Raw genomic sequence first — 24719 nt, forward strand, 5'->3', positions numbered from 1 at the left:
CCTTGAGGAGGTTTTCACAATTAGATGTGTCCTTTCTTTTTACTTTTTCATGATCTAATGTTGCCAAGAAATGGTTTTCAACAATAGACCTAATATTGTTTTTTTTATTTTCACTTTTGTGACTAGGAGATTTGGCACCCACTTGATTGGAAGATACGATAATAGCAAAATCCTTGGTGAAAGTTGTTGCAGGTTTGATTTCATCAAGATATAAGGATATGGCATGGTCAATGATGGCATGTTTTTCATTTTCCCAGTCCATAGGTTCAGGATGGATTAAGGGTAAAGGATCCTCATGTTGAATTGTTTCAAAGATATTAGGGGTCATGATAGAGATGTCAGAGATTTCGATATGTATTTCAATGTCTAGAACGATACTCTTGTCAGAATGACCTCTTGCAAGTAGCTCCTGATTGTCCTCGATTAAGTCCAAGTCAATCGAATGTGATTTTGATTCAAGTGGGCTAGTTTCTAACATTTGTTTTGCATACGTGTGAACTATATCAACACCTACATCTTCTTCTTCCCTTTCAATTTGAAGTTGATCTTGTTTGTTTTTCCATGATAGCAAATATTCTCCGTTCCATCGACCTCTTAGCTGAATTTGTTTTTCCATGCTTGACAAAAGTGATGCAAATAATTGTTCCTTGGATTGTGTACTTGAAGATGCCACCTCTTTGTTATGTGGAATAATGACCTCTTGAGCTAGTTTTAGATTACTACAACACTGCAATGGATTTGAGTCTGCTAAGATCGTGATTTCTTGCCCATTGTATGGAAATTTCCGGCACTGATGACATGTTGATGGAATAGCATGTATGTCATGTATCCATGGTCTTCCCAAGAGTATGTTGTATGGTAAGTCCAAGTCTATAACCTGACATGCTATCTCTTTCTGAAAAGGTCCCACTCTGATGGGTAACAACACAATTCCTTTAGAGGAATGCTCTTTTTCATCATATGCTTTGATTTTTATCTTTTTTTGGGGATCAACTGCATCTTCTGAATAACCTAGAGTACAGACAAGACTTAATGAGCAAATGTTTAAGCCAAATCCCCCATCTATTAGGAAATGTTTAATGAGCTTTCTATGAACGATGACTTCAATTTGAAAGGGAGCGTTATGGGAATGTTGCAAGGAATCAATGCTTGGATATGAATGGGATGGACTTTGAATAGGATCCTCTGAAATAGGTTTGATGGGTATATTGTTTGGTGAGGATGCTATGGAAGATTCTTGCAAGTTTTCAAGAGGTGTAGGAATAGATGCCTTTGGAGAGTCAATTTTCTCATTGGGGGATGAACCATTGCTAAACATAGGTGCACGATTTTGATCTTCTTTAGGAAAATCCTTTAGGGATCTCTTTAAGAGTTGCATAAAAGAGCCACCTTTCTTTGGAGATGCATTTGAATCCTTGTGAGGTTTTGACATAGTTGGATTTGGATTTTGGACTTGTTTGATTTATCTGATATGTTGACTTGTTGTGTCTTCTTCTTGTATTTTGCTTTGGTATGCCATGTTGATATGATTTTTAGCTATTTCAAATGTTTCGATTTCAACCTCTACAATCTTCCATCTCTGCGCTCTAGTTAAAATGAGCATATACATGTGCTAGATATTGTGCAAGGATTCAATTGTCTAAAAGTTGTTTCGATAAGTGATCAACTGTTAATGTAAATGTGATAGAGTAATATGACACAAAAAGATGATTCAAGTGTTTAAAAGTTTGCAAGTTTTTCGATCTTCGGTTTTGGAGTGCAATGATGATGATTTTGATAAAAAACAAGTCCAATAGGAACGATATATCCTATGATGTGGGACAAAGTTATCCTGACCAAACATTGTAGTTTTGTGATAGAGGATGATAGATCCTGATGAGAAACTATGTTTTGAGCAATTGGTTTATCAAAGAGGGTGATAATGCACTTTGAGATGTTTAGATCTTGAACTTGTTGAATGTGAATACTTAAAAATCTTGAGGTTTGTATTTATATAATCCGATTTTGACAGATGATAACTCGACCAAGTGAACCAAGAAGACAATATAAGCACATAGATGACAAATATCAAGTGTTTATGCTCACTATAAACTGACCAAGCAAATATGACAAATCTGAAAAAGACATGCAAGAAGACAGTTCTAGACAGACAGAGACATAAATTTGTACGACACCTTATACAACCCTGAACGAAAATTTAGATAGGCTCATACGACAAACCAGAAATCTCACATGACAAAAGACATAAACTCGTACGAGCTTTCTCACAGAACCAAATGACAAAAGATGACACAAAATTCTCTGCTAAACCGACTCGTACGACAATTCCCATTGGACCGAATGATAAAAGATAACACAAAGTTTTTGGCTAAGATGACTCGTACGAGAATTCTCACTAGACTAGACGATAAACTAGATGCTTCGTACGAAAAACTAACAAAATCGTACGACAGAGGAGATAACAGAGACAAAAACTTTGTTTGGACAAATTTTTTATTAATGAAGTTTGATGTTTTGCTTCTGTTTTCCAGTTTTTTATATGTCTAATTTTTTGTTTTAGGGATGAAGACACAACAAACACGTTATATGATAAGTGATCTCAAGCACAACACGCTAAATCCTAAGGAAGTTGGATGAGAGAGAAAACCTTTGCTTGCAAACTTAGGTACACACCCAATAGCTAATCAAAATATGACTGCTGAGTCTCACACAATGGATTCTCAACGTCGTATTATCTGACTCCAAACGCTAATGGGGGTACAATATGGCGAGTGTCTTGGGAGAGTTACTATCTCTCTTGCACAAAGATTATCCCCCTTTCGGAGGTGAATCGGGTAGCTTCTAATTTTAATTAGAACTAGTAAGGGATCCGTTCGGCACGTCGGGGTATAAACTCAATTAAGAGGTCTCCTAGCTTTGAAAGCCAAGGTTTGATATACCCGAAGGTACGAAGGAGAGCCATTCCGGAGCACTTCCGTTGAATTGATTTTCATTAAATCACGTTTATTTTATACTGGGTTGGAGTACTTGGCATTAGCCGTTCCCACTTGGGTCATTCCCCTCTCACCGACCTTAATGGCTTTGGCCTTATAGGCTCCTCGGGAGGGCATGCCCGCTAAAGATATGCACTATTGAAAGCAAAAGATGAGTCTAGCTTTTTGATCACCTAAGAAAGGTGAGAGCATACTTTCCTATCATCAAAACACATAAGACATGTTTGTTCATTTCTATTAGCAAAATAAGTGTGCCTAGAAAACTTAAAGAACACACAAAGTTTGGTTGAGTCCTCCTAGGCAACCTGCAAAACAACTACGTTAGTAGTCATGACGTATTTTGATGAAATGAAGCTTTGACAAGCATAATCTTTGACAGTCATCCTGCAAAAACCAGTTAGGCTGCCAAAAAACTCACAAAAAGACTAGGATTAGCATTAGTAATAATCAAATGGAAGCATGAAAACCCTAAAATGCAATCTGTTATGAAAACATAGAAGCATAATTTCGTACGACAATTCTCACCTGCTCGTACGAGGTCACAAAGGAGCTTGTACAAGACAAAAAGGGAACTCATACAAAATTCTGAATCAAACTCGACCAAAAACCTGCTAGATTGAAGATTTGATGATGTTAAGAGGCCAAAAATGAGATTTTCGGTCCCACGGTGGGCGCCAAAATGTCGTGCTTGTGAAGTGTGATACCCGCAGTTGCAACACAAACACTCAATAGATCATTACAAGAATGGTTAGAAAATTAAAAGAAAATGAAAGATGAACCATGACAAAGCGACCTATTGCCTCCTAATATGTGCAAGTATGGATTTTCTCTCAGATCTGGATAAGCGATCCCAGTGATTTGACTACACCTAGATGGAGGATTTGAAATGATAATGATATGCAAGCTAGATGAGATAGATTATGCTAGATTGATCCAAAAGACTAATTAAGCTAATGATATGCATGATTAAGCTATGATGATGATGCAATTAAGTTATAAAAGAGATTGATTAAGCTACATGATTCAACAATTATGCTAGAAAATGATCAAATTAAGATAATGCAATTGCCTATAACAATAATGCTCAAATGATATGCCTATAGTAACAATGCCTAAAATGAGATGGGATCCTTTGTGCTCCAAAATGGGGGATATTTATAGGATTTCCAAGGCCAGGGGGAGGTGGCAGGAATCAACGGTCAAGATTGAGTGTGAAGATATCAAGGGTGAAATTGGAGGAGGTTGGGAGAAGAGGTTGGAGGAAGGGACACTTGTCATCTTTGTGGTGACAAGTGTCAAGGAGCCTTGCTCATAAAAGGGAAAGTGTCCAAGAGAGGAGACATGTGGCCAAAGTGCCATGTGTCTCAAGGGAAGAATATCCACACCATAGGAGGTTAGGATAAGAAGGTTAGAATGTGCAAGATAGGATAGGGTTAGTTAAACCCAGGATTAGGTGGAATGGGTCAGGTTAGAGGGATGGTTAGGTTAGGTGGTTAGAAGTTAGGAGGCATGTGGGTAATTTGAATTTAAAAATTCAAATAATAGGAAAAGACTAATTAATTTTTAACAACTCATAAATTGATTTGTTTTAATTAATTAGGAGATTAGAAGAAATGAATTAAAATGGGGGGAATATTAATTAATTTGAATTAATTAATCAAAGGGGACCATTGAAATGAACCTATTAAATAAATCCTTAGATTTATTAATAAGTAGATGAAAGGGAGAATTTAATAAAATTGATGATGAATTCAATTAAATTAGGGAGGAGGATTAATTAAATAATTGCTTATTTAATTAATTATCTTCAGACCATTTTTAGGTGTATACAGAATGTTTTAGGCTCAAGGCCAAGAAGCTGACTGCACTTGATTGGACTTGCAAAACTAAGGCACACAACCTTAGGTCGAGATACAAGGGACTTGCAAAACTAAGGCACACAAACTTAGGTAAAGATACAAGGGACTTTCAATACTGATATGCACAATCTTAGGGCAAGATATAAAGAACTACACATGCTACCAAATGACTCACTATCTTTGGTAGGTACAAGGAAATAATGAATCCTAATGAATAGGATCTCCTAATCATGAAACTATCCTTGAACCACTACGCCAAGTGAACAATATCATGACAAACATCTCTAACTGCATTTATTGTCTCAACACATTGTCATACTGAAGATATGATCATCAAAGCTCATCACAAACTAGAATTTGTACTTCTACTACTTGCATATCATCCAAATACAATTCACAACAATCCACACACAAAATCACACATCCACACTTCCATTTATACAAGGTTATACATTGAAACCCTCAACTAGGTTGGACATAGATAAAATATACATGAATTACATAAACTCGACCACCTGAATAAAAAATACATAATGCGGTCCACTCTAGGAGATAAAGAGAACCCAAATATATCATAACACATCTTCCTAAGCCAGTTCCAATAAACCACATACATTATAACATCCTCCTAAGTCAACATCAAATGCAACATGTAGGATAAAAATGGAGCATGTTAACCAGTTGATCCAAAAGCATCACCCAATGCAAAATACTTAATACGTGAGACCCATATCAAAATTCTAATTTGACCTGAAAAGAATATCCAAACAAAAAGTAATGATCCAAAGAAGATAACTCATCTGAGTTAGAAAGAGACCATTACAACTGACAACACCGAACTTAGACCAACATTTTACTTGCTGATCAAAACCCACACTAGAAATTTAAACAGTAACACTGCATGAACCATATGGACATATCCACCGAGTCACACCACTTGAATCTATACAATGGACCAATGCAAAGTATTCTCTAGTACAAACTTGATAGACAAACTCACTATTAGCAAACTGCCACTATCAAATACATCATTTGAGTAACTAAGGACCTAAAAAAATTATAGTGCGACATCTACAAAATGTAAGAATTATATCCAAAATTGCAAGCCATCATCATCAAGAACAAAGGGAATGTGGACCATTCATTCATAAAAACATTAAATACTCTTTCCTGTATATTGAAACTTCCACTATTATAGCCTTCTAAAAATACCTCATACTTAATATAATCACCAAACAACATAACAATATTTGAACACTCATTTCCACACCATCTACAACATCTACGCAACCGAACAACTACAACTTACTCTTTATTAATAAACATTAAGATCAATGACAACACCAATAGGTTGGCATCAATGACAACAAGTTTCACATCAATGACAACACAACATAAGAAAAATTTCCAAATCATGGTGAGTTAATTCTCACAAAAGAAGATGATGAGAGACGAATTTGGTGGAGGTGGCCAATTTATGGTGGATCAAATGCCACAAGAGAAGACAAGAAAATGAAAATTGAGAGGAGATTAATGGTTTTTGATGAGACGAAGCCAGCAAGAGGAAAGATTATAAAGATAGTAACTTGGATGAGGAGGTCTATACATGGTGGACAAGGGTCCACAAGTGAAAAATAAATTGCAAAATTAATTTTGCTATAAGGGTAGGATCTATCCCTACCAAATGTGTTGGCAATATGTTTTGTCAATATGTTTTGTCATTTTTGTAAGCTCGATGTCTAACAACATGTATTTCCCTTGATGATGGGTAGTTTAATATGTATTTCCCTTAATGATGGGTATGTGTGTGGTAATTGATATTGTTCTGTTGTCATGGTTTGTTAAGGATGATGTTATATAATATTGATGGTTGATGGTTTTAGTTACCTTGAGTTGTAGATGTCCACCTTTCTTTGTGACTGATGTCTACATATAGTAGGATATGGCAATGATAATGATAATAGCACAATGATGATAAGTTGTGGAATTTTTACATTATGATGATAATGATTGGGATGTGTTTTCCTTGGCCCTGACACTCTTGTTCAAGATAATGTTGTTTTCAAAATGTTTTGAGTATGATGAGATGTGATATGTGGAAAGGGTATTTAAAATCTAGCTAGAAGAATGCTCTATATTTCTTTGTAGTTGAGGATTTGGTCTTGTAGAATAGAACATGATGTTTATTCTTTGTGGATATTGCACTACTATCTTTTTTAGGTTCTCGGTGCTGTAGTTGGTGGCTAGTGATTATTGTTTGTCGACAGTCTGGTTGTCTATTAGAAGTGAATTTGATTGGCCCAAAAACCAGTTTGCATTTCTTTGTGTTGATGTTATAGGTGTTGGGACTTGGAGGATATGCTTGTATTGTTTATGCATTGTGTAAGTTCCAATTTTAGGGGTTGAGGTGTTATGCAAGAAGATATATTGTTGTTCTGTTCAGGATTGTGTTTCCTAGCATTGAAGTGTTTTGTATCTATTTGTGTTTTTCCAACGTGTATGGATGTGACATTACAAAAGAAGTATTTGAGAATGTTTTTTGATGTTATATGAATGTCCTTGTGTGGATGTTTATGTTGGTGCTACATTGTGTTTGATGTTGTCTTTTTGGGCAATTTTTATGGTTTGGTCGATAAAATTTTGTTTTCTAGCTTGTGCCATTATTTTAATGATATGTATTGACTTTGGAGAGTTTTTTAAGTTATATTTGGGTCCTACCTTTGGAATGTGGAGATCCATATTAAGTTAGTTCATTTGGATGATATGTTTTTGGGTTGACTGGTCATGTACTACATTATTGATGTACATGTCACCTTGTTGTTGTCCTTGCATGATGTGCGGTAGCATGTATATTATTTGGATCCACTTAGAGAAGTGTAATTTGATGTTTTAGGTCCTCTCTATCTCCTAGATTCAATGACATTCACCGCAATTATTATTGGTGGACAACTTGATTGGATTGATGCTTGTCTCTTGTTCTGGCTGACCTAATTGAGGTTTTGAGATGTAATAGAAAATATATATTAAAGTTCAAATCAATATGAATCATATAGAGTGATGTGTAGTGTCCTTGTGATGTGAGTGTGAATTAAAATATTTGTGAGTTTAATTTTCATGATCATATCATTTGTAGATTTTTGTGATGTAAATATGGTGGATGTGTGGTGGTGATTGTTGTTGGATTTGGTTGCTTGTAACTGATAACACAATGATGAACAATGAGTACCAAACTGGTACTGAGAGGGGGGGGGGGTGAATCAGTACAGGTACAAAAACTTTTCCAGAACTGGTTTGATGGCAAACAGTGAACTTGACTGGCAGTCACTAACACCGGTCATAAACCAAAATACTACCGGTTAAGCACAATGAGACTGTGAAAGATATAAACCGGAAACACTTATCTTACCACACAAACTACACCCTCATTTCCATATTATCCTTGTGCATAAACAAACATTCTATCATGAAAAATATAAAATCATGCTAGATCAACATGATTCATCGCTTGACAGAAAACAACATAGCATCACATGAAAAAGACATCACATATGACACACATATTTTTCACGTGGAAAACCAACTGGGAAAAACCACGGTGGGGATGAATACCCACAAGCTTTTTTTGAACTCTTTAGAAGTCCCCTCTGTTAGAAGCCTAGTTCGGTTAAAGACTATTACAACAGGTTCTGTTAGGAACTGATCTTGTTAGGGATCACCCGGTTAAGGGTTAAACCCTGTTAAGGGTTACCTTGTTAGAGGATTTTATGAACTCAATGACTTTGAGTCACCCTCTTAAAGGATTTATGTCAAGCTGGTTAAAGCTACCTTGTTAAGGGATTTTCCAGCTGTTGAAGTGATTAGAGATCATCAGGTATTACAATGATCTGGTAAGAGCACTCAATGCCAATGCAGACCCACTTTAGTTCCTTTCTTCTACATACACACTCTACAGGTATCAACCCTCTTATCTGGTCTGGCAAGAATCACGTATCTTTGCACTTAGATACACACACAACATTTGCCAACAACTTCAACATGAATTAGTACAGACAAAAACTTATCAACAACTTATCAAGTTAAAACAATGATAACTGGTTGTCTTCATCACTAAACTTAACCATGGCAATACCGGTTAAACATAGTAAGACTTCAGACAACTGAAACCAGTAAAACTGAATACTTCAAATAAAATTCAACACTTGATAACTACTTCACCAATATACATATGCATGTGTTGTATCAGTAATACCATAACCATTAGCTTTGCATGCATAATTACTTAAACAAAGACTGTACAATCATCACATGAAAAATGCACAACTCATGACACATAGATTTTTCACATGGAAACCCAAATGGGAAAAACCACGGTGGAGATGAACACCCACAAGCTTGTTTTTGAACTCTTTTGAAGCTTACTCTGTTAGGAGCCTAGTCCGGTTAAAGACTTTCCAATCAGGTTATGTTAGGAACCGATCCTGTTAAAGATCACCTGGTAAACAGATGACTACATACCCTGTTAAAGGTTAAAACCATGTTAAAGGTTACCTTGCTAGAGGATTTGAAGAACTCAATGAACTTGAGTCACCTGGTTAGAGGATTTACAATAAGCCTGTTAAAGCTACTTGGCAAAGGGATTTTCCTATTGTTGAAATGGTTAGAAGACAACAGGTAAACCTCTGATCTGATAACAACACTACATGCTAAGGCAGATCCTTTTCAGCTCTTCTACTCTACAATCACACTCTGCAGTTTTCCACTCACTGGTCTGGCAAGTATCTCATCACTCAGATACAAACACAACATTTGCCAACACAAACAATAACAACCATCATCGACCTTATAGACAACAATTAGGTCAGTAGCACAAACCCTAAACCCTAAGCATTTTAGGTTTATAATTACAAGTGGTCCAATCCTGACCATTCAAACACTTTTCATAGAATAAAACAATCTCAAATAGATCACAAGTCATTCTGCATCGTCCATTCTTCACTGCACATAGAAATCAGTAACCCATCACACTTTCTTCTCATACCGCTAAGAATAATGTTCATTCCCGAGGTAGACATTTAATTCAATCGATCTTCACATTCAAGATCCTCAAGGAAATCCTTCACATGCATAAAATTGGCATGGTATCTCGATCTCATCCTTATCTCTTAGCTAACTCATCATAGAATATCATCGGTTGCATCGCACAAGCTAGATTGGCAAACTGGAAACCCTAGAGCTGAGACTACCAACTAGTAGTCACACTTAGTGAAACCCTGACACCGGTTCACTTCATCTCTTCATACCGGTTCTCCAACTTGAACATCAATAACAACTTCTTCCAATCTTCATACTGGTTCACCTACACTTATTGACATCAATGACAACATACATTATCATTATATCATCATACCAGTTCATCATATGCCAACAATCTCCCCCTTTGGCATTGATGGCAATACTCAGTGTTGTATTGCAACTAAAAAAAACATAGACCAGTGCAACTATAACAAATATCTTCATCATATTATATCTTCTCCCATATCATACATCATCAGATATCTTCTCCCCCTTTGACAACAATGCCAAAGTGGAGACATGAGCTTCCAGTCTCCACTATGTTGCTCCCCCTATGGAGTAGCATCCTTCAACATATCAATCCTGAAAGATTTGTCACTGTAATACCTGACTGATGTGGAGCACACATTTTTAGTTTACTTCATGAAGGGGCAGAACCCCTAATTCACCTCTCAAATAGGTAAATGTAGTCTTTGGTAAGGGCTTAGTGATTATGTCTACTAGTTGCTCCTTACTGGAAACATGTTCTAATACAACCTCTTTGTTCAAAACCATTTCTCTCAAGAAATAATACTTGAGTTCAATGTGCTTTGTCCTAGCATGCAATACCGGATTTTTGGAAATATTGATTGCACTAGTATTATCACATAAAATACTCACCGGTTCAGATATAGGTACTTTGAAACAATCCAATACATGTTTCATCAAGATTGCTTGAGTGCAATTCATAAATGTTGCCACATAATTCGCTTCATCTATAGACTGGGAAGTACAACTCTGCTTCTTACTCGTCCATGAGACTAGTCTTCCACCAAGAAAGAACACTCCACCGGTTGTGCTCTTTTGGCCGTCCACATTACCTGCTCAATCTACATCAGTAAATACCTTGAGATTAAAATCACAATTGTATGGATACCACAATCCATAATCAACTATCCCTTTTAGGTATCTAAAAATCCTCTTGACTGCTACCAAGTGAGATTCTCTTGGACTTTTTTTAAAACGAGCCACAATGCCCGCTGCATGAGAAAAATCTGGTCTGCTATGTACCACATAGTGTAGCTTACCGATCATTGACCGGTACTCCTCATTCACTAACACTAAATCATCTTCCTTAGTCAATTTACAGCCGGTCACCATTGGTGTACCAACCAGTTTTCTCTCCTCCATGCCAAAGGTCTTCAATACCTCTTTGACATACTTGGACTGGGTAATAAAGATACCCTCTTTCATTTGCTGAATCTATAGACCAATAAAGAACTTTATCTCTCCAATCAGAGACATCTCAAACTCTTTCTTCATTTCATCTGCAAATGTGTGGCTCATTTCATCATCTCCTCCAAAGATTATGTCATCTACAAACACTTCACAGATTAGAATCTGATCACCTTCAGATTTCAAGTAGATGTTGTTGTCTTCACTTGTTCTCTGAAATCCTATCTTCACAAGATGAGAGTGTAAACGTTCATACCATGCCCTTGGTGCTTGTTTCAATCCATATAGGGCCTTGTGTAATCTACAAACCATGTTACTATCTTCTGATAAGGAAAACCCATCCAGTTGCTCAATATACACTTCCTCTTCTAGGATTCCATTCAAGAACGTAGACTTCACATCCATCTGGTATACCTTGAATCCCTTAAATGCTGCAAATGCAAGTAGAATTCAAACACCTTCCAGTCTAGCCACTGGGGCAAAGGTTTCTCCATAGTCTTCTCCCTCTTCCTGAGCATATCCCTTGCATACAAGTCTTGCCTTGTTCCTTACAACTATGCCTTCTTCATTTAGCTTATTCCTGAAGACCCATTTGGTACCTATGACATTCTTGTGTTCTGGTCTAGGTACCAAAGACCATGTTGTATTATTTTCTATCTGGTTTAGCTCCTCTTCCATTGCCTTAATCCAGTCTTCATCTGTAAGTGCCTCTCTAGTAGTCATAGGCTCAAATTCAAAAATCATAAAAGAGTTCTCTTTCACCTTTCTTCTTGTGAGTATCCCTGTATCTTTATCTCCTATGATCTGCTTCGGATCATGATGTAGTTTCACATATCTAGGAATGACTCTAGTTGGTTCTTCTTACTTTTCATCTTCTTCTTCTTCTCCATCTTCTTCTTCACCTACTGTAGCTTCTACTGGTACAGGAACACTGAGGTCTTTACTTGTTTCTTTCTTAACCGGTTCCCAAAAGTCTACACTTGGTTCATCTTCCACTTGCTCACTGTAGGTTTCCTTAGGCTCCTCAGGGGATTCATCAACCCTGACATTGATACTCTCAACAATTTTTTGTGTCTTATTGTTGTAGCACTTGAGAGCTTTTCTCTTAGAGGAATATCCCCAAAATATTCCTTCATCACATTTAGCATTAAACTTGCTCAGATGCTCACCTCTCTTGATGTAACAATTACTGCCAAATACTTTAAAATAACTCATAGTGGGAGTCTTCCCGGTCCAATACTCATAAGAGGTTTTATCTTTACCTTTCTTGATGAGTACCCAGTTCATAGTATAGACTGCAGTGCTCACCGCTTCTCTCTAGAAAGTGTGAGCAACCTTTCCTTGGATCATCATTGTTCTGGCCGCTTCAACTACAGTCATTTTATTCCTTTCTACTATGCCATTCTGTTGTGGTGTCCTTGGGGTAGACAAATGCCTCTTGATATTGTTCTCTTCACAGTACTTGTTGAATTCATCAGAAGTGAATTCACCTCCTTGATCATTTCTTAGGCATTTTATCCTTTGACCACTTTCCTTCTCTACTAATTCTCTAAAGGCTTTGAACTTTCCAAATGCCTCAGACTTGTCTTTCAATAATGTGACCCACTTCATTCTTGAGCAATCATCAATAAGAATCATGAAATACCTATCTCCCTGAATACTTCTAGTTTTCATTGGACCACACAGATCGGTATGCACAAGATCAAGTAAGTTTTCTGCTGAAAAAGACACCTTTGAAAGTTGAGGAAGACATATTCCCAAGTTGACATTCTTTGCACAAAGAATTCTCTGGTTTGTTCAGCAAAGGCAATCCTCTTACTACCTTGATCTTACTCGCCTTTACAATATTATCAAAGTTCATATGACAAGGTCTCTTATTCCATATCCAACTGTCATCAAAATTCGCCATCAGACACCAACTAATCTTGGCATTCAACTGAAACAAGTTACCTCTAGTCTGCTTACCGGTGGAAATAAGTTCACCACTCTTTCCAATTATATTGCAGACTCCACCTTTGAACTCTAGAATGAGTCCTTTGTCATTTAGCTGAGCAACACTCAAAAATTTATGCTTAAGACCTTCTACACAGTAGACATCATCCGCACTTCTCTTTCCATTCAGTGAGATGGATCCTTTACCTTTTACCAAGCATGGTGCATCATTTCCAAACCTGACAACACCTCCATCATATTCTTCTAGAGATAGAAACTTTCTCCGATCACCAGTCATGTGGTGAGAAAATCCACTATCAATAATCCACTCATTAGAGTTGTCAATGCGAGAGACAAGTGCTTTCTTGTCAGTCACTTCTTCCTTTACAGCTACAAACACTATATCTTCATTCTCTTCATCCTCAGATTCTTCATTAGTAACACCTTCATCAATTGCAACAAGACAATTTCTTCTACTTCTTCCTTTATACTTTCTAAACCTCTCTGGTTTATTCTTATTGTCATTTAGGACAGTTAATAGCTATATGTCATATCTTATTGTAGGAAAAACATTTTAAAGGAAGCTTACCTCTGCATTTTCTGGTGCCTTTTGGAAGTCTCTTGACAAGAAGAGCTTCAAACTCCATCAAAATCTCTTCATCATCCATACCTCTGCTTTGCATGGATTCATAATTGGTACTTACTTCTTTTCCTTTTTTGGTTGGTGCAACAGATGCTCTAAAGGCTGACTCAATCTTCTGAACACTACCATCATAGCTATTCAACTCATATGCAGTCAACTTTTCAATGATATAGTCTAAGGATACCTTGGTTTTGTCGATAGACCATAGTTCCTGAATAGTAGAAACTCTGATTGCATAGATTGGTAATAATGATCTCAAAAATTTACTGACAATGGTGGCATCATCAATTGTTCTACCAGTTCTCTTGATATCTCCAACCACAGTCTTGATCCTTATGCCATATTGCTGAATGGTCTCCCCTTCAACCATCCTCATGTCTTCAAATTTTCCTCTAAGGCTTTCTTCCTTAGCCTGCTTAAAATGCTCATCACCACCATAAATGGTTTCCAATGTGTCCCATACATCATTAGGGTTTTACTTATCTCGTACATCAATGAACTCAATATCGGACAAGCTTCTAATAAGAGCTTCCATGACTTGCCCATTTTCTTGAATCTCTCTTTTCTGATCATCGGTTAGAGTGCCAGTGGGGATTACATAGGCATTCTCAACATAGCTCAAGTGTTGAGCACCTAAAATCTTGATATAGATCTTCATTCTGTCCTTCCATATTTTGAAGTTATCTCTATTGAACTTATGACCTTCCCTCTTCATCATTAAAGCAGGATCTTTTACCTCAAGCGGTTAAGCTTATATCACCGAGGACCTAGAGTTGCTCTGATACCAATTGATGAATAATCATGAACAACAAATACCCTAATTGGTACTGAGAGGGGGGGTGAATTAGTACAGACAAAAACTTCTCAACAACTTATCAAGTTAAAACAATGATAATCGGTTGTCTTCATCATTGAACTTAACCATGGCAATACCGGTTAAACATAGTAAGACTTCAAACAGCTTAAACCAGTAAAACTAAATACTTCAAATAACATTCAACACTTGATAACTACTTCACCAATATACATATGCATGTGTTGTATCAATAATACCATAACCATTAGCTTTGCATGCATAATCACTTAAACAAAGACTGCACAATCATCACATGAAAAATTCACAACTCATGACACACAGATTTTTCACATGGAAGCCCAAATGGGAGAAATCACGGTGGGGATGAATACCTACAAGCTTGTTTTTTAACTCTTTTGAAGCTCGCTCTGTTAGGAGCCTAGTCCGGTTAAAGACTTTACAATAAGGTTCTATTAGGAACCGATCCTGTTAAAGATCACCTGGTAAAGGGATGGCTGTATACCCTGTTAAAGGTTAAAACCCTATTAAAGGTTACCTTGCTAGAGGATTTGAAGAACTCAATGAACTTGAGTCACTTGGTTAAAGGATTTACAATAATCCTGTTAAAGCTACCCGACAAAGGGATTTTCCTAGTGTTGAAATGGTTAGAAGACAACAGGTAAAGCTCTGATCTGATAACAACACTACATGCTAAGGAAAATCCTTTTCAGCTCCTCTACTCTGCAATCACACTCTACAGTTTGCCACTCACTGGTCTGGCAAGTATCTCATCACTCAGATACAAACACAACATTTGCCAACACAAACAACAACAACCATCATCGACCTTATAGACAACAATTAGGTCTGTAGCATAAACCCTAAACCCTAAGCATTTTAAGTTTACAATTACAGGCGGTCCAATCCTGACCATTCAAACACTTTGCATAGAATAAAACAATCTCAAACAAATCACAAGTCATTCTGCGTCATCCATTCTTCACCGCACATAGACATCAGTAACCCATCACACTTTCTTCTCATACCACTAAGAAGAATGTTCATTCTCGAGGTAGACATTTAATGCAATCGATCGTCACATGCAAGATCCTCAAGGAAATCCTTCACGTGCACAAAACTAATGTGGTATCTCAATCTCATCCTTATCTCTTAGCTAACACATCACAGAATGTCACTGGTTGCATTGCACAAGCTAGATTGCCAAACCAGAAACCCTAGAGCTGATACTACCAACCGGTAGTCACACTTAGTGAAACCCTAACACCGGTTCACTTTATCTCTTCACACCGGTTCTCCAACTTGAACATCAATAACAACTTCTTCCAATCTTCATACCGGTTCACCCGCACTTATTGACATCAAAGACAACATACATTATCATCATATCATCATAACGATTCATCATATGCCAACGAAATCATCTCTTCTGATATATCATTTACTTCCAAAAATCCTGAAATACTTAACAGAAGGTGTATGTCCAAACCATATTTCATAAGGGGTCTTACCAGTTTCACCTTTGATGTGAACTCTATTGAATGTGTAGATTGTTGTACTCACTGCTTCTCTCCAATAGATATGAGGCAATTTGGATTCCATCATCATAGATCTTGCTGCATCCAAAATGGTTTTGTTCTTTCTTTCCACTACTCCATTTTGTTGAGGAGTCTTAGGTGCAGATAATTGTCTCCTGATTCCATTTGCCTCATAGTAACTGTTAAATTCATGAGAAGTGAACTCATCGCCATGATCTGATCTTAGACATTTGATTTTCAATCTAGTTTCAATTTCAACCTTTGCTTTAAAGATCTTGAATTTCTCAAAAGTTTCAGACTTCTCCCTTAGAAAAGTCACCCACATCATTCTAGAATAGTCATCAATAATCAGCATGAAATACCTATCACCTTGAAATCTTCTAGTACTTGTTGGACCACATAAGTCAATATGAATCAAATCAAGTACATCATTAGATTTATCATGTATGCTCTTAAAAGAACTTCTGACTTGCTTACCCAATTGACATTCCTTACATATCAGATTATGAGGCTTCATAATCTTAGGTATATCTCTAACTGCTTTAGTTGAACTGATCTTAACAATACAATCAAAATTAACATGACACAACCTCTTGTGCCATAGCCAACTCTCATCAATATGAGCAATTAAGCATGTCTTATTACCAATGTTCAAGTGAAAGATATTACTTCTAGTCTGAATACCGGTTGCAATCTCCAAACCAGTCTTGTTAATAATTTTGCACTTTCTATCTTTAAACTGAAGTTGAAAACCCTTATCAACCAATTGACCAACACTCAAAAGATAATGCTTTAAACCTTCTACATAATAAACATTATTAGTATTATTCTTTCCATCCAAAGAAATAATACCTCAACCTTTGATCATACATGCCTTGTCATCTCCAAATCTGACTTGACTACCATTATATTCTTGTAGGGACAAAAATTTCCCTTTATCTCCAGTCATATGATGTGAGCATCCACTATCAATTACCCATTCATCCTTATCTTCAACTTTTGCTGCCAGGGCCTTTTCTTCATTTTTGATAACAGGTTCCGATTCATCTTCCTTTAAAACATAGAACACCCATTCTTTTCCATTGCCAGAACCACTAGTAGAGTCTTCTACCGGTTCATCTCTAGAGTCATCAGTTACTCCTTCCTCATCTGCTATGTAGCATTGTTTACTTTTCTTGAATCTATATCTGTTCATGTTAGGCTTGAAAGATTTCTTAACTCTTTCCTCAAACCTTGCATTCCTTTCAGGACATCTAGATGCAAAATGACCAATCTTATTACATGCAAAACATTTAAAAGGTGCTTTTCCTTCATACTTACTTCTAGTTGGTCCTTTAGGTACTCTTATAGCAAATAAGGCTTCAAGTTCCTCGAGTTCTTCATCTTCTTTTCTCATGTCTTCCAATTCTTTTGCATATAGGGATTTCCAATCACTTTTTCTGGTAAATGATGATGATGATGATGATGATGATGATGATGATGATGATGATGCAGAAAGAAGGTTCAGGCTTTACAGCTCCAGAAAATCCAAATTCTTCAAGCTCAAAAGCAGATAATTTACCAATAAGAATGTCTCTGTTAACTGAAGTGTTTGCCATTGTCCTTAACTCATTAATTGCAGTTGCCTTCATCTTGTAAGCTAGTGGAAGGGCTCTCAAGACTTTGGAAACTATTTCATCTTCACTTATAAATCCTCCACAACATAGAATTCCCATAACAATCTCATTTACTCTTTTCATAAATACAACAATTCTTTCATTATCTTCCATTTTCAAGTTTTCATATCTTACCCGGTAGCCATCAAGTTTAGCAATTTTCATAGTAGGATCACCTTCATTAAAAGTTTGCAATTTGTCCCACATAACCTTAGCCGATGATTTATCAATCAATCCCATGATCGGCTTATCAGTAAGTGCACACAAGAGGGCTTCTCTAGCTCTGCAATCTTTTCAATATTCTTATCCAAGTCTGTAGGAGCAGGATTGCCAGATGTTGGATCATAAGGTGTGTATCCTTTCTCAGTGATCTCCCAAATATCCTTGCCAAGACATCTAAGATGAGTCTCCATTCTAATTTTCCATATCCCATAATTTGTTCCATAAAGCTTAGGGATTTTTCCTTTGAAAATAGTTGTTGATGGATTAGAAGTGTTAGTTGCCATAGGATCTACCTCAAGTGGTTAAGCTTCTGCAAAAGAGAACCAAAGCTCTGATACCATTTATTAGGATAAACGGTGAACAACTGAGAGGAGGGGGTGAATTAGTTGTTAACAGATTATAACTTTTAATCCACAATACAATCTTAAACAAATCAAGTACCGATAAAGCACATACAGATGCCGGTAGGAACAAATACCGGTAAAAAATATGACTTAAAAATCAACCAAATAATCAATGCAAAGCAACCATACCACATAACACCATGATTTGTACATGGAAAACCCGGAAAGGGAAAAACCACAGTGGGAAGCCTACCCACAGTCAGATGATACTTTTGTAGAAAGTATGTGTTACAATGAGGGGCCTGCACTTGTAGGAAGGCACACTTCCTAGAGTGTACTGCTCATTAGAAAAGAGTCTTACTAACTATATAGAGGCTACAACCATCTCAAGATAAATGGACAACAATCCAATAGAGTGAATTGCCAGAAATAGCATCTACCATGCCTGATTACAGTCTTGGTTAAGCTCAATGTCGGAGGACTAAATCCTCTTCTGAATCTAATTCGATCACCAATGATCGACCAACTCCTCTTCCTGAGTGATATTACAATATTTGCACATTACATTCCTTGACCATGACCTTTCCAATAACCATGATACACTACAAAGAGTTTCTACCTCTTATTCATACAAACCCTAAAGCCTAAACCAATTAGGTCAGCCACCTAAAAGATATTACAATAAGATCATTACATAATTCCATATTAAAATGATATGCCATGTCATCTTAAAACCAAAACAACAACAAAAAATCCATAAATCATCTCGAAACATCCTGGTAATGTGTAGAGTACATGTTAGCATGATACCAAACCATAACCTAGATAGGTACCAGACCTATTCTGGGTCCACCACACCAAATCAACATCTTCAAGAAGTTGAATCATGATAAAAGAACATCTCCAGTATCTTGAAATCCATGAAGAAGCTGCACCAACACCAATTATGCATCTTGTCACGATTCCTCAATGAAAGCTCTATTAGTAAAGCCTTAAACTAGTGCTGGTAAGGGTTTACCAGAGTGTATGATAGTATCCAATTACCAAGCCAATACCAATTGACCAAAAAATTCTCATGGAGCATATAGCACATGAAATTAAACATACTTCACTGATCCAAACATGCCGAAAGTGTCCAACAGATAGTCTCTTTTGTCGGTAACACTAGATCTTCTACCAGTAACCAAAACCTGTCTATCGGTAACCAATCATAACAGCTAGTGTTGACATCAATGACAAAACATCAATGTAACACATAATCAATTCATCCATAATGCCAACACAGCTAACACATCTCAAGGTGGTCAACAACATCCTCCTAGGAATGACAATCTAAGATGAACATACACCCCTCTAGGGGAGCCAATTTATTTACCTTTGAAGAAGTTGATCCAGTTTCATGTCATCACTCTACCTACAATAAAACATTATGAACCAGGCCCTTTCAAACTAGCTTGGTAGAATAACAATGATTTTGATGATTATCATAGAACAAAAGGGAACAAGACCTTGGTCAGGTATAAACTAAAAAAACTCATTCAAGAGCTAATTGATTAGGGAGAAATAGAAGTTGAGAATCCCTTAAGAACATCGAACACTAATCATATTATTTTTAAAAACCTATTCCAAAATCATGATAAGGGAAAAACCTCTAGTTCAAGAAACCATAGTATAGCATCATAAATTGTATCCCTATACAATCTCATCCTTATCTAGACCTCATTTTAATGGTCTCATTCTTCCTCCAAATTCCACATGTCAAACACTTCCTCAAGGTCTTGCCTCAACTTTGGTCTTGATTAAGAGGACCAATATAATTAATTCACCCTATTCCCAACACTAAAGTGACCCATTCGCCTTGATCCCCTTAATCAAGACCTAAATTTGGTCCTCACAATGGTAACATTTGTAAGGTGGAAAATCATACCTTGAGGTTGGCCAGATTTGGAATTTTAAATGCTTCTGTGATAGTTAGGTTTAAATAACCCCCTTATTTCTAGAATATTAGATACATGATCTGTCAATTACATCTCTCAAGTTGGAATTCAATTACGATCTAGCAAATTCAAGTGAGCAAGCAATCAAGCATCACAGTATTGAAGGAAAGGTCAAATACAAAGTTCAAGAATTCATGATGGCATCCATGATCATGATTCTACAAAGAAATTCAACATGAAATTTTCAAACTTTGCATGAAGATTCAAGGCAATATTCATCAAGGTATCAAGTTCCAATTCAAGCATTTCAAATCAAATCTAGCCTTTCCCTCACAAGGTAATATTTTCCAAATTAATTCAAGTTCAATTTCCATTTCAATTTCAAGGTTAATTCCAAACCGGAGGTTTGACCTAGGAAAACCCTTACCCACAACATCTTTCCATCTTTATGTGTGCAAGCGATAGATTCAGAAGATGTAGACATAGTTTCAAGCTAAGGAGATGATAATAGAATAGGTCTAACTTTTGCAGAAGCAAAAATTATAGGATAAAGGAAAATCTACTACATTAGTCCTAGGAATTTTTTCTGAGCTTCTAGGAAAAGATTCCTAATGACATTTTGATCATGCAACCTAATTCCTATCTACATCTAATAATTTTGGGAATAGGGTGTTGGAAATGTTTCCATTAATGTCAACTAGGGTAGGTTGCAGATGAAAGGCAGACATTAATGAGTTGCAGTTGTGCAAAATATGAATTACGGATGATGTGAAAAAGGGTTGAATTCATGTGTCTCTATCTTGGCTTGATGTTCTAAATCGATCTCATAATGTGGTGGATCTATCGCATATAGGGGGAGAAGATTTTTTTCAATCTATATATCTCAATTATACAACACATCATTCTCATAGATGAAGTGTTTTTCTACATGCTATGTGCGGCTATGTGCAGGTTAAATGTTTCTAGTAAAAGATTATGCTTTGAGGGGGAGTTTCCACTGGTTTCCAGTCTACTTGCATCTCAGGTGAATTTATTATTAGTATGATGACCCTTTGCCATTATTGTCAAAGGGGAAGAGGAGATCTATGTGTGTTGACATCGATGCCAAAGGGGGAGATTGTTGGCAATGTTGTCATTGATGTCAACTAGGGCAGGTTGCAGATGAAAGGCAAAGATTAATTAGTTGTAGTTGTGAAAAAGTATGAATTGTAGATGATGAGAAAAAGGGTTGAATTCATGTCTCTATCTTGGCTTGATGTTCTAAATCAATCTCATAATGTGGTGGATCTATCGCTTGTGATTAGTGCATGTTGCAGATTGAAAAATATAAAAATCATTTTTTTGACAATTTTCGACAAGACTCTTTTTTTTTGGCCAACTTAGCCTACATTTCAGTGAGACATGGTCTATTGTTGTGACCATTTTTGGGTCTGATAGAATTTTGTTTGTTACATCGACAATCTTCCCTTTTTCGGTGTGACCTGCTAGATGTCTTGGTGACATGAGTTGGATTTTGACATGACCTCCTCTATCGACATGACCAATTTTGTCCTCTTTCCGATGCTATATGTTATACTGATATGCTTCCCTTTTAGTGTGAGTCTTATTCTGTCTTGACGACATATTTTTGGTCTATTGGGCTATCACACTCAATTGAAAGTCCAAAATTCATTTTGTTCCTAATCTCTTGTTCCAACTGACAATAGATCTCTGACAATGGTCATAGGTTGACTTTATGTCATATCCAGCAGTTGTGGACCCCGCTCTTTGCTTTATTGGTTGATTTCTCTTCTCAAGAAGTCACAAACACATTGTTTGGTTGTTCCAATTTTCAAAAACTCTTCGATAGCTCGACTCTCTGATGAAACTTCTACATGTGGTAACTTTGGGGAGACATTATAGTTTAGTAAGACTCTCATTGGCCTGTGTAGAACCTTTGGAGCTATACCGAAATACCTTTTTGGTATGATGGTTTTTGTGTTTGGCCAAAGTATGTTTTCTCTTGGCGATGATCCCTCTTGGAGTTCCAAGCCCACTTTGTTCATGTGCACTCTAGCATATAGGCAGTAGAGGGTCCTTGGTTCCTTCATGTCAAGATGTATATGGACCCCTTTCACTTTTGGGCTCAGTGGTGCCATGAGGCAGCCATGGGTTGGTTGTGTTTCGAATGTGTGGGCCCTATAGTGAAAAGTATCATATCGTCCTATTGCGTCCAACTGAAAAAGTGGAATTGTATTGCCTTTGTTACTAAGTTTGTGTTTCTCTCAATCCTCTGATCTCTAATGTGGACCCCACCAAGCATCTCATGTCTTATGTCGTGTGATCATGTCCGACTAAAAAAATTAAAGTTATTTTGTTCTCAGTTTTGACTTATGGCTGATCTCCAATCTCTAATAGTCGGGCCCACTTTGTTTGAGTGTTTGCAGATATCCAGGTGGCGTATGCTCATTGGTTTATTTAGTCTAAGTTGGTTTCATTCTACCACTTCACCCATGTGGTAGTCGCTGATTGGTTCTCCAAAGTTGTGGTTTGTTCGTGTGGGGCCCTTGGTTGGGAGGCGAAAAAAGTCTTTTCGACAAGACCCTACCTTTTAGCGAGACTAAAATTGCCTCTTGCAAACCCGTGGGAGATACATCGAAAAGACCCTTGTCGATGTGACTTGCATTGTGTCCTACTGACATAGTGCTCTTTTTGGCATGATAGGAGAACATGTCTCACAAATAATGTCTCATTATCGACATGAATTAACACTTTGCCATGATACTTAATTTGTAGACCCGTTGAACTTTAGCGATAAAATCCTCTTCGTTGTGACACCCAATGCATCTTGTCGATAGTGTCTTCCTTGTTTGGTGTGACCAAGCATTTTGATAGGACTCAAAATGCCTTATGTTGGTCGTATAAGCTATAGCGACATGAAGATTTTGATTTGACACAGTCATTGTCACATCGACAAAGGTTAACTGCGGGAGGTTAAGATGCTTTAAACTAACTGCCAAGGGTTTTAGTTCGTTGTAAAAATGTGAAGTCTTGTCGATAAAACTGTACATGCAGGTTTTGACCAAATGGCATGATTTTAATGCCTCCAATGCAACCCGATTGTTGATTTGTCCACATGGGTAGTTGAATCTAGTTGACCAAGTGACTTGAAAGGTGAAATAGATGATGTGGAATATGCAGAACGAATGCATGACCATCCAAATGCCAAAAAGACATTGCTTGAAGATATTGTCTTTATTAAATGAAGTTGTTTTTAATCCAATTAGAGTAGATTGGGAAGAACGAAGCAATATTTAATAGTAATCAAGTTGCAGAGGGAGTTGTTGATCTTTTTGAGGCTTGAGAATTCATATCAGACCAAAGATTGCTAAATTTAGTAATATAATCATAAAGATATAATCCGATTGTAGAAGGATATCTAGGGGAGGCATTTAATATTGATGAATGTCTATTTGGAATACATGTACAAAAGATCCAAGCAGTCAAAAGACAAGCTTTCTTAGAAGCTTGAGATGGAATATCTTTGAATTGTTTTGGAGAGAAAAATTGCATGTACAGAGATGACCGGTTGCAGATATTTTTCATGTGAGGTTGAGTTATCATTGATTGAGTGGATTTGATAAAGCTATGTTGGCATGGAGCAGAGATAGCAAAGATAATAAAGTGGACGATGGACTAGAAATGTGTGCATACTCCAAGTGTAGTAGTTAAATAAAAAGGGTATGAAGGGAAAAAAAAAGCGAGAGATGTGTGTAGAGAAGTGTGATTAGGAGCCAGAACAAAGAAGCACAGTGCCACAAAAAGGGAGAGTGAGTGGAAGGTAAAGCTTAGTGGAGGTGATATAGGGAAGAGCTTGAGAAGAGATAAAAGAGTGAAGTAATGAGATAGAGAGATAGATGATATTTAGTAGGAGGTTGTGATGAGCTGTAGAGGTTAAGAAGATAGAACAAAGGTATCAAGGGACATAAAATTAGAGTACTAGTGAGTGCATGAGATCTATGTGCTAAGGTGTTACAAAACTCATTTGTAACAAGGCTTTTCATTGCATTGTTTTTATCCATTAAGTCATTGTATTCCTCTGAGTGGGTACTCAAAGTAGGGGTAGGTGCTCCTTTGAGTAGGTGCTCATAAAATTAAAGGGTTGGTGCCCATAAAATTCAAGGGTTGGTTCCCATAAATGTTGTAATCAATTTTCCATTGTGAGGTTGGATTGGAGTAGTAGACTCCATCAACTTTTCTCACTGAGGTTTTTACCTCATAGGGTTTTCCTTGTAT

The 24719-nt window shown here is 36.9% G+C and overlaps 1 pseudogene; it reads left to right on the top strand.

Annotated features, from left to right (window-relative positions):
- LOC131857661 (pre-mRNA-processing factor 39-1-like) overlaps positions 1-24719 on the top strand; it is a 77694-nt pseudogene that overhangs the window by 24363 nt on the left and 28612 nt on the right.

Source organism: Cryptomeria japonica, chromosome 8 (genome assembly GCF_030272615.1).
Source record: "Cryptomeria japonica chromosome 8, Sugi_1.0, whole genome shotgun sequence".
NCBI lineage: Eukaryota > Viridiplantae > Streptophyta > Pinopsida > Cupressales > Cupressaceae > Cryptomeria > Cryptomeria japonica.